Genomic DNA, 12132 nt, shown 5'->3' with positions numbered 1-12132 from the left:
TTAGAGAGAAAAAAAATTAAAGTGCATTCAAGAAGAAGATTCAGAATAAACATTCAAAACACATGAGAAACTGCCGCTAAGAAAGATCACAAACAAAATAAAAATTTAGAAAATGAATTCACATCAAATAAATATAATTGAACAACTTGACAATAACTTAAAAAGTTTGGTTCATTCAATAAGTAACCCCGGGAAAATAATTATTCAAGAAATAAAAACTTGTTCTACCTTTCCTGTTAATGACCATTAATAGGAAACTATTTAATGTCTATGAAATTATTTCAACTTGTTTGTTGGGAGACAATCCTCCATGGCACCGCTCACATTTCTGCATGTCCTGCAAGAATGTCTGTGTAATGAATAGCCTTGGAAGATAGAGATCGTATCTCCCTCTGGAGCTAGGCCATGTTTGTTTACTCTCCAGTATAATAAACATAATCTCTTCCTCCAGGGAAAAAGTATAGCTGGTTTGCTCACAGCTGATTAATAAAGATTTGGGTTCGCTAAGCTTGGGTCTCTCAATCTTCTGCATATGCAGGCATTGCCTGTTCTTCGTTGTGTTATCCTGTGGGAGTTGGAGTTCAGGAAATTCGTATAAATGCTGATACTCTGGATGTTGCTCTCGCTGTTAAAAAGTTCTTTGTTTCTAACAAAGGTCTCTGTTGTCTACCAGCATCCATGAAATTGTGGCAAGCTAGATTTAACTTGCATATAGACTGAAGTCTCAGACCCTTCACAGCTGCGGACATCGTTAAAAAGTTGCACTAAGTCTCTATAGCATGATGTGGAAAGATCTCTGAGACATACTGTGAAGGACAAAACAGAACAAGAATGTATATACGAATACACACATACCACGTAGAGTATAAGCCCATATTTGAGCCCAACATACACAAATAGAATGTAAATATTTAAAGAGAATTCTGGAAGAATATACAGAAAATAATTTTTAAAAGATTACTTATCTACTGGAAGAGAAGTATGATAGGCATTTGAGTTAAAGGTGGGTGGGGCAATGAATAGGGTGCTATGGAGAAAAGTTCAAGCAGTTGGCTTATGATCTATTCAGTCTCCTTTGGAGTGGGGAGCACCCCTGGGTAAAAGAAAATGAGGAAAAGTGAATTGATCTAATCTCCTTATCAGCTGGACTTACATGTAAATAGACTAATAATATTTGCTGGAAGAAAGTGACCTTATTCACAGAATTCTCTCAGCAAGATGCCCCTGACTAAAGGATTACTATAGTAAATAAATCCGGAATCTATGTATGGATTTATAAGGCATGACTCTTGGAGAATGTCCCATAAATTATAGAATTCTCTTGGGTGTAAAATGGAGATGTTTCATAACTTATATGTTCCTGATTGTGTCAGGTAACACTGTAAAACCTTTTTTGGAGGCCTTATGTTATTTGGGGCTGGAGATAGGATGTCTATTGCAGGAGGAATGACTTGGAAAGCTATGTGGAAGTCCCAGACCTCTCTGTTTCATCTGTGCTGCTTTTCGAGGACATCCTTAAAATTATTTATAAAGCTTGATACTGGGTGAGATATCAGATTTGTATGAGTCTGCTTTAATAATCCAATACTTTACTTCTCAACCCACTATTCTCCTGACCTTCTCTACCCAATGTATTTTGATTGTTCTTGACAAAAATCATCAAAAATTCAATGAACTCTTTTCAAAGTCCTCTTATATATTTGCCTAATGAAAATTATCATTTGCTTCTTTTTCTGTGACTGTTTCTTGAATTCTATTACATAGTTTCTTCCTGGCATTTTTCTACTTTTCTAGTAACTCATCATTTAATGAGCATTTACATTATCCTAGGTACTTTGCACACATTTCCTATTTATAATACTCATAACACCCCTGTGATCTAAATGTTATCTCTATTTTACAAAGGAGCTCATGAGAATCAAAGAATGCAATCATCTGCTCAAGTTCAAATAGAGCCTAGATTAAACCCAAGCCTTTATGATCCCAAAGCCTGGGCACTAACACTTCTTTCCCCATCTTCTCCTCTCTAACCCTTAAATGTTATTTTCCAAAACTTCTTTTCTTGTACTTCCACTCTTGCTCCAAATTTGTGTTTCTTAAACTTTTCTGGGTCAAGGAATATTTTGAGAGTTTGATGAAAGCTTTGAACTTATTTCTCAGAAAAGTTTATCTAAAAATAAATACAAATATATTTCATACTTTTAATAGGTTTACTGTGAAATCTGACCATGTCAAGAGGTGCTGGTCTGTGTGTTTACTTTAGTGATCTCATTAAGTTGAGGAGCTTCAACTAGCACCTGTTTGTGGTTATCTTTTATAGCAAATACATCTGGTGCCCTGACTCACATTTGCTAAGTGACACCTCTGTTTTCAGCTATGAATGGGGCTGATAGTTCCGCGGGGCTTCTACCTATCTCATGCTGACCAAATCTGGCATCAAGTAACCCCTTACTGGCTTTCCGCACCAGAGTTTCTAGTTCAGACCTGTGAGAGTTAGGTGGGCCAGAACAAGCACAGCTTGGAAGTGTGGGGGTCGATACCCTCGGGGAATGTCGGCCAATGGAATAGAATGTTATAGATTAATGCCCTGGCCTCTTGTCCTCAGATACACATTTCTGGGAAACATTCTGTGCCGTTCTTAGCTGGTACTGGCAGAATTGAGGCCCACTGCCCACAGTGACAACCTCAGTAACACCTTTAAATTGGTTTTTCCTCTTTGCCTGTGTCTCTCCCCCTGATCCCTCAATCCTGCTCTCTGGATCACCTCCCAAATAAACTAAATACAAGTTCTTGCTTCAGACCCTGCTTTCAGAGCAATGCTATCCAAACTAAAATAACTCTCAAATTTACTTTTCTTGTCCTGACTTCTTTTTTGAGCTCCCGTTCCCCGTGTCAGGCTGCCTGGTTATTCCATGCGAATGCAACTCTTATTCTTAGCACGTTGCATTCATCAAACTTTCTTTATATTGGTTACTGACATGATCATAAGGCGGTTCAAGATAAAACCTTTGGTGTCATCCTTGACTCTTTCCTCTTCCTCATTCTCATATCCTGTTACTAAGTCCCATATATTCAATCATCAGTTTATCTCCTGAATGTCTCATCCCCCATCCTTTAACCCCTCTACCATAGACCTAGGAGCCTTAAGTATTGGACCATCGTTGACCTCTCTATAACAACAGATCAGCATATCTGGTCTCACTTTCTTCCTTCTCTCTCCCTCATTTCCAGTATCTTCCCATCTATTTGCCTAAATGACCTCTCTAAAACACAAATCTGAAACTGCCTTTTCCTGCTTAAAGTTATGGCAAATAGAATAAGATCTGAATTATTTGGCATAGCATAAAAAACAATTTAGCCACAGCTTGTATTCTCAGTCTCATCTTCCACCGTGTCCCTCCCACGTAAGTTGTTTCTTAGCCACTTGAACATCCTCTGGTCTTACTAGGACATGCATGCTCTTCGCAGCTTCGTTTATTTGTAGATGCTGTTCCTTCTGCTTGAACTGTCCTCCCGCCTCTCCTTGTCTGCCTGGGAGATATGAAATCATCTTTCAAGAACTGGCTCAAATGATATTTCCAACCTAATTCTCGTTCCTCCCAAGCCTTGGTCTTCTGCAGTCCCAAACAGTTTTCACATTTCTCTAAATCTCACAATGCATTTTCATAATTTCTTCACGTCTTTGTTTCCCTCGGTCTACCGTGTGCTCTGGAAATGCAGGAGCCAACTCTGATTTAGCTCGTCTTCCCAGTGCATAGTAGAAAGTGGCCACTTAAAGGTGTGTGCGGAGGGACTTTCCAGGTGGCGCAGTGGTTAAGAATCCGCCTGCCAATGCAGGGGACACGGGTTCGAGCCCTGGTGGGGGAAGATCCCACATGCTGCGGAGCAACTAAGCCCGTGCGCCACAACTACAGAGCCTGCGCTCTAGAACCCGCGAGCCACAACTACTGAAACCTGTGCGCCTAGAGCCCGTTCTCCGCAACAAGAGAAACCACTGCAATGAGAAGCCCGTGCACCGCAACGAAGACCCAACACAGCCGTAAATTAATTAGTTAACTAATTAATTTTTAAAAAGGTGTGCTGAGCTTAGCTGAATGGTACTAAGAATGTCGAGAGAGAATTAGACATTGAAGAGAAGCACAGGGGTAAGAGGATGATGGTCTTAGGAGAGGATATTATAAACAGGCAATTTGGAGGAAGCAGTGAAGAATGATGAATGAAAATGGAACTTGAATATAAAAGGAAAGTCAGAAGAAGAAAAACGTCTGCAGATAGAATGCAAAGAGAAGAGAGATACAGATGATACAGACAGCTGTTCAGGGCTGTTGCTGTAGTTTAAAAAAATATTCTACAGGTTATTAGCGCTAAATTTCCTAAGTACTATTATTGTTTATGCAAACTGTGGTATTCTCAGGGTTAATTTAATTTCAGATTGCAATTTATTCTTTAAAAGTTTTCTATGTGAAGACAACATGTACAAAATAATGTTAAATGATTTAAATGATCATTTCTATTTTGAAAATATTTTACATTCTGGAATTTCCATTTTGAGAATCTCGATGGCCCAGGCTTCTATATCAGAATGTTGAACATCACTCTGAGTATCTCATATTTTTCCTGATGTAAAAGCCAGAGGTGGAGCCCAATGAGCAGTGGTATCGGGCTGCCAAAAAGTCTCTGAAATTTTCACAAATGAAAAACTAGACATGCTTTCATCATACAAGTAAGTTCAGCAGAACTTGATTTGATTTATAGTGTTAATTCCCCTTGCTAGACTATATCGAGCAAGTAGAAAAGATTTGAAACTTTTTTTGATTTTAATATAGAAGATATGTTGGAGAGATACCAGACCTATTAGACTGTCCGAGATTTCTGAATTCATATGAAAAAGGATTTCTCATAGTTCTAATAAAAAGAACTTCCCCTATGAGTGCAGCGTTCTTTGTTGCTGTCTTGCAGTGACATGATATTCTTTGTGCCACGATACGATGTTCTGTGAATCCCTTTTTTTTTTTTTTTGATACACTGTCAATGGTCTCTGTTACTATTTTCTTAATACAGTATGATTGTATTTTTCTGTTCTCTTCCTATCCATGTCTTCTGTTTAGCTGGGCTATTTTGCCATGAGTTTTTCCTTTTAGAAGGAGACAACTAGGATTCTAATGCCTGTAATATAGTCAGATTTTGCTAGAGAAGAGTCAGCAAACCTTCAAAACAGTTATTCTGGTTATTCTTCCAGGATATATAGGTGATTATATCAAACAAGGAGATACACACACAAACACACACACACGCATATATTTTTATCAACACAACATAAAAAGCTTACTTCTGGGATTACTTTATACTTAAATCATATTTTTATACTTAGCTTATGTGACTGTGATAGAAATTTGTATTTGTAGCTGAATTGGAAGCAATCAGAAGATACAAAAGGCAAACTGAAAAATGATATAAACTGTTTCTAGACTAACTGAATACTATTGATATGTTGCACATATAAACTTAGATATTGTATGATTTTTATTTTTCCTTGATGAAGTTCAATATAGGTTATTAATATTTCTTCTGTCAGATTTTTTTTTTAATACATATATACCAGTTTCTCCCATTACCTTGTAGGAGTTTCTAGACCATAAACTATCCCTGCGAATTGATTCCACACTCCCTCAAATAAGACTTTTCATAAGCCCGGTCCTTTAAAAATACAACATTTCATATATTTCTCAGACTACATGTCAAATCAGTATCATGCAAACATAATACTTTTACTACTTTCTTAGAGCATGGTGTTGAGAGGAAAAAATTTAATATATCTGTGCTACATCTACATTAATGCAGTGGTGCAATATTGAAACTGCTCTTATCTGCCACATTTCTCAAATGAAAGCAGCAGCTAAATTTTATGATAGTTAAACTGTGAACCTTGCACACAATCTTGCCTGTGTGGATGTGGCCCTTTGGTATTATTAAGGCAGTAGTCTTTATTTTGTATCTTAGACTTTAAAAGTTGCTGTGGATATAAGAAACCTATCATGTGGTCATGTCTACACCGTAAAATCTTTCCAAAGTATGCAGCAAATTTTTGATAGTATTCATAGGCCTTTCAAGAAATTAGAGCAAAACTTTGCCTGGCATTTCTGAAGCTGGCTGTAGAGGAGACTGTGGTCTACCTAGGCTCCCAAAGACCATAGATGTAGACTTATCAATAGTTCTTGAGTGGATTGGGAATAATCTACCAATTGTTTGCATCTCCTGCTGTCTACCTTATAATCTTGTATCTCACACACAAGGAAAGTGTAAATTCCACCATTTGAACCAACAATGCCTACAATTAAGTGTTTTGAGATAAATATGGTCTCTATTAGAGTTTAGTTAAATCTTTCAGAGAAGTTTACCATTAAGCTGAAAAGGGGGCTGCAGATAAACCACTTCCCATGCAAATGTGTTTAAATGGCTTAGAAAGGGATTCTGTTTTAAATATTCTTATACTTTTATGTAAATTGAGTATGCTAGCATCCTTGCTGTGATGCTGATAAACTCCTCTATCATCCACAGTCAACAATATCTTTTCTTTAGCTGTCCTGATTAAATGAGAGACATTCACTATTGGCAAATCCCCCCTGGAGTAACTTGAGCTCATGTGTGCCTAGCCACAATACCAGTAATGACATGATTCTGAGGGGATTTGAAACCCTACCTCAACAAATTTATTTCTGTTTTTCAACATATATTCAAAGCAATACTTTGGCATTGTAATGTGATTCTTGACAGGGCTAAGGTAAATTCATCATGCTAAACTGAAATGTTTCTGGCAGATGTCTACTCTGTAACAATCAAATTGTGTGTGCTGTAATATATGACAACCACAGTGCTACTTCTAGTTGTAAAACTTACAAGTATAATTCTTTATTAATGCAAATGTGGAATGTAATTATGCAGTGTATTATCCCACCATATTTTTCATTTAGAAGAACTTTTTGAAGACAATCTGCCATCTTCCAAATGACGGGAAATTTTGAGTGAATATAGAAAGAATACAACTTTTTTGTCACAAATATATGCAGGCATTTGATACTTTTCAAAATCAGACACTTGTTGAAAATTAAGAAAACATAAAAGTAACATGTTTTCTCTCATTAAGTATGAACTTTACTCCCCATGGAAATAGTCATTTGTCCCAGGCAGATACTCTTCTTTAAAGAAGAAATGATTAAAATGCCAATACTATGCACTGAAATATTTTAAAAATAGATATGTTTTGAGCTAGCCTCTGACTAATTACTAGTACCACCTATATACTTCAGTACAATTTATCATATTTTAGGTCAAAGAACCTAAACAACAAAAAGTTTTGTTTAAAGGAAAATGTAATCTAAATAAATGGCAACCTTTTGACTTCATAATACATGAAAAGCCTTAGCATATGACTCCTTTTATTCTATGATGTGATCTCTGAAAACAAAAACACTCAAGGAATCAAAATAAACATTTTAAGAATCTAGCCAATTTAAGCTTTGGTTTGGATTTCCATTGCCTTGTCTTCCATACTTTCAATAATTAATAAATATTTTCATGGACAGATAAAAGCCCTCAGTTCATATTTTATGATCTAGTTGCCAGATGCAAGTCAAACTTCCACCTGGGCAGCTGTATTGTGATTCCCTTCAAGTACCAGCCTCCACCACCAGGGACAAGTGGCTTCCTTTTGCCCTGGTGACTCTCCTTCTCCCTTATGATCCTTAGGACACACCTATATTTTAAAGACCTCCTTGAAAATTCATTAGTATTTGCAAGGTGAATTTAAGTATTTACATTTTAACATAATTATTTTGTAAATAAACAGAATTTAATTCTATGATCCTTTTGCAAATTTTTTGCGAAGCATAAAATAGTTAAAGCAGGTTTGGGTCACTTTATTAGATAGAACTAAGGAAACAATGTATTAGGTAATGTATGACCTAAGACATGATGGGAACTGGACTTATTCACTAAGCCGATTAAAGAATGATTCATTTAACCAGTCAGTAATCAGTAACTGGTTAGGGATCTGTCGATTTAGTTAAAAACGACCCATCCCTTGTGTGCGTAGCCCAGTGAAAATCTCCCCTCTCTTTCAGTTATTCTCGTAATTTTCATCCAGTGTGTTGTAGTAATACAAATCCAATTCTGCACGTTGTTATTCATGATATACATATACATATATGTTCATTTATTTATTCATTTGTTCACATATTAATTCAGTAAATATATAAATGAACACCTCTTATATGCCAGGCACTCTGGAGATCCTTTGCCCATGTCTCTTTGCTTCTGTTTTTCTCTCACTTCTCCCTGTCAACCCCTGGCTTACATCCATTAGCATACATCCCTAGCATACTAGGGAAGTGGAAATTTTTACTCTAGCATTTTTCTCACTGGTTCACCCACCTGAACACTATGTATACTACCATTCCCATCATGTAAACCCTAAATGGAATTCTGACAAAGTTTCCTAATATTGCTGAAACTGTTTACAAGTACTTTCAGATCCATTAACTCACTAGTGAAGACATGACACTGGTGGCCTGAAACATGTATATACTTTAACATTTCTATGAATTTGACTTTGATTTAACATTCATACAGTTGGTTTTGTATGCAAACACAGGGCACATTTAACATGTTCATTCACCTGGAATAGTCTTTCAATTCTCTTTCAGAAATGTGTTTAATTCAGTCCCTCCCCATGGCGCCCCCCCCCCCCACCAATCCGTTTCTACAGTCAATGCCTTAGGTCAGACCCTCACCATCTTTTGTGCAGATGAACCCACAATCTTTTAACTCCCGACCCGCGTTCATCCTCAGTCCCCTCTAACCCATCATTCCTCTGCTGCCCCAATAAAATTATATCAAAATATAAATTTGATCTTGCCATTTCCTTGATTTAAATCCTCAGAAGGCTTCACTTTGCCTACAGGTCAGAGTTCAGAAGACTTCAGCAAAGCAGTTAAAGTGCTGCCTTGTTGGACTCAGTTCTGCTTCTTCCCATAATCACCAACTCTATCCTTTCCAACATTACTGCAACTTCAGAATGCACCAGTAACTATTTACTTTCTCCAAATCCCAGTTCAAAATTACCTCTTCTAGGAAAACTTCCTGGCTCTCCTGGGGAGCATTAGTCAGCCTCCATTTCTCCCCTCTCTTAGCAATTATACTGTCTCTATTATAACTCTTTAATTCTATCAAATTAATCTGCATTCTCTCTCTAAACTGAGAATTCGTAAATGGACATCTTGCTATCCCTATTCCCAGCACAGGGTCTGGAACAAACAGGTTATCAGTAAAGTCTCCTTGACTAACTGGGTGAATATTGAGGCATCAATTAAAATCTTGTCAGTTTACCAACTTGGGGGTTGAACTGGAGGACCAAGGTTGATACTGGACCTACTTTAGCTTAGAACTGTTTGACTGTGAAGGCATACAGATGTCATATTCAATTATTTTATTACCACTGGTTACATTCACATAGAGTCCCCAGATAGGATATTTCTGGAGGGATTCATTTCCAAGCTAAGGTTTCTATTGTGGGTCTGCTTATGTCAATAATGTTGAATCATTTTAGGTGGTAGGGAAACAGGAAAACCTCATTATCTCTAGGGATCCTAAAGCTTTATAAACTCAATAAACTTTGGACCATTCATGGTAATGATACCCTCTTTCTTTCCGTCTCCCACCCTCAGCTTGTTATAGTCTCAAATATTAGCATGGAGAGGTGTGATCCTTGAACCTGAAGTTGTCAAGTACATTTCTGGAGTGTCTAGTGTAGTTCTTGTGATATTAGATTAGACTTTCCATGTTAGAGACAGACATCTAAGAGACCACCAGGATTTACGTTACTTTGATAAATCTTAGAAACACATGATAACAGTACTGGGTTCAGACAACATGTGCATTTGCACACACACAAACTCACTTTTACTCATTAGTCAGAGTACTAGCAGGAAACAGATGGCTCACTCAAAGGGCTAAATTGAAGAGCATTTAATAAAAGGGACTGTTTACAGAGGAACAATCAGTTGAAAGGTAACAAAACAGGGATTTTTGAAGTGCCAGGGACCAGCAGAGGTGGGAACTATTACTTCCCCATGCCGGAGGGGGCACGATCACGGAGCTGTAGCTATGGGACAGGGGTCACTGCACAAGATCACCTTATATGGAGGAATGGAGTTGTTAAAAATCACTGCCTGGCAGGAAGGGGGCCTAGGAGCGCAGTGGGAATTAGTACCTTGACCTCTCTCTCCTCCCACCTTCTCATTTCCCATTAGTGCTTGCCATCAGCCAAAGCCAATTAGAAGTCAGAAATCAAGGGATCCTGGCACAATGCAGGCAGGGACAGAGAACAGATCTGCGGGGACCTACGGAGAATGACCAGTAAACAGTCTTATGAAGAACATCTAACTCTTGACTCCTCATCCATCTAGGGAAAAAAAAAAGACTCATTGATAAGTAGGAACAGGACAGTGAAATATTGTGAGTTGATTGACTTTGGGGTCAATGTGTATAATAAGAAATAAGTAGCACATATAAGTATCTTCAGATAAGTAGCTATGATTTTCAGTCTCCCTTGGAGCCCATGCCAGGATATCCGCTGAAGGTAGGAAAGTTGGGAAACAAGGAACAAGGCAGGTAAGAATTCAGATCCCAACTTCCTCACTCCAGTTTCAATCAGAGATGTTGTAGCTGAATCTCTTTTATTATATTAAGTTATATATAAGATTGCTTAAAAAAATATACCTTTCTAATGGAAAGACCTGGGAATAGAAATCAGGTTTCCTACATTCTATCGGGAACTGTGTGGCTTTAGGAAGTGAACTTAAGCAGTCTGTCGCAGTTTTTTCATCTGTAAAATGGAGGTAAAAATGTATATCTTGGATAGATCATAGGGTTGTGAAGATCAAATGAGAAAATGTATATGGTTTCCTTTTGAAAAGTTAAACAAGCTCTACAAACGTCAGGCCCTGTCACTTTTGGATACTATCTTATAAAGCTGGTCCCTGAGTATAAGCTTGCCAATCATCACATCCTCTCTTTTGGGCTATCTTTCCTCTACACATGGAGCACTTCACTCAACTCCAGCTGAAACATCACATACAAAGAAAAGATAAGCAGTAAGAAAATCCAAATGTGTTGGCAATACCACTGCATGTTAAAAAGAAAGAACTAGATTCAGGTTGAACTCCGTTTTCGTGGTGCATAACTCCCCTTTCCATAGGTCCTATTAACTTCAAAGGGAGCTCCGTGCATGTAAATGATTATATTTATTGGATGCACCAACTCCTTCTTATCCTCCGGGCACAATTAGAAATATCATAGAAAAATGAATGTAGAGACTTGGATCCATGTTTGATATTCTATGGGAAATTTCCCATAGTTACAGATGTTAAAAATCCTGCCCAATGGTCCAGTTACAAATTTGTAGTATTTCTTCTTCTATCATCCCTAGAATTATTTTTTCTCTGATTTTAGAATATTCTTTTTTACATTAAAGGAAAAATATTCTCTTTAGGTCCAGATAAGCTAGTGATAAAATCTGGGCTTGTTGTGCAACTTGGTATTGTAATACAAATTTAGACTGCAAACCCCTCTCTCTTCCAAGGAACTCTTAGCACTTCCCTGAGAGTATATCATTAATACTTACAGCAATCCTGTTCCCACTTCAAGTTCACTCTGGGAACTGCTGGTTGAGACAGTGTCTAGGAACTAAATTCCTGGGTGTCCAGTTTAATATTACATTTCACTAAACCATACTGTAATTTCAGCGTTTGTTGCAAATTCAGGCCATTATCAATATTCTTGTTATCTAGTTGTAAACTCGGGTTTTTTTCCAGTTGAAATTGCCACAGTTAGTGGAAACAGATGGTAGGTATATGGAGAACTGTACTTTTCATGATGATTTATTGTTTGTTCTTTTTAAATTTTTAAATGTCTCGTGGTTCTTGGTAGAACTGTCTCTAGAATTAATTCTGACAAACAACTTAATATCTTCACCCGGTCTTATCAGTGAATATAAGGGCCTTGCAAGTGTTACAGGCATGGCTTCTCGGCCATGCTATGTATATTATACACCCAAGAGGGCAGGTCAACTCTTTA

This window comes from Eubalaena glacialis, chromosome 8 (assembly GCF_028564815.1).
Source record: "Eubalaena glacialis isolate mEubGla1 chromosome 8, mEubGla1.1.hap2.+ XY, whole genome shotgun sequence".
NCBI classification, from domain to species: domain Eukaryota; kingdom Metazoa; phylum Chordata; class Mammalia; order Artiodactyla; family Balaenidae; genus Eubalaena; species Eubalaena glacialis.
This window is presented reverse-complemented; position numbering follows the sequence as displayed.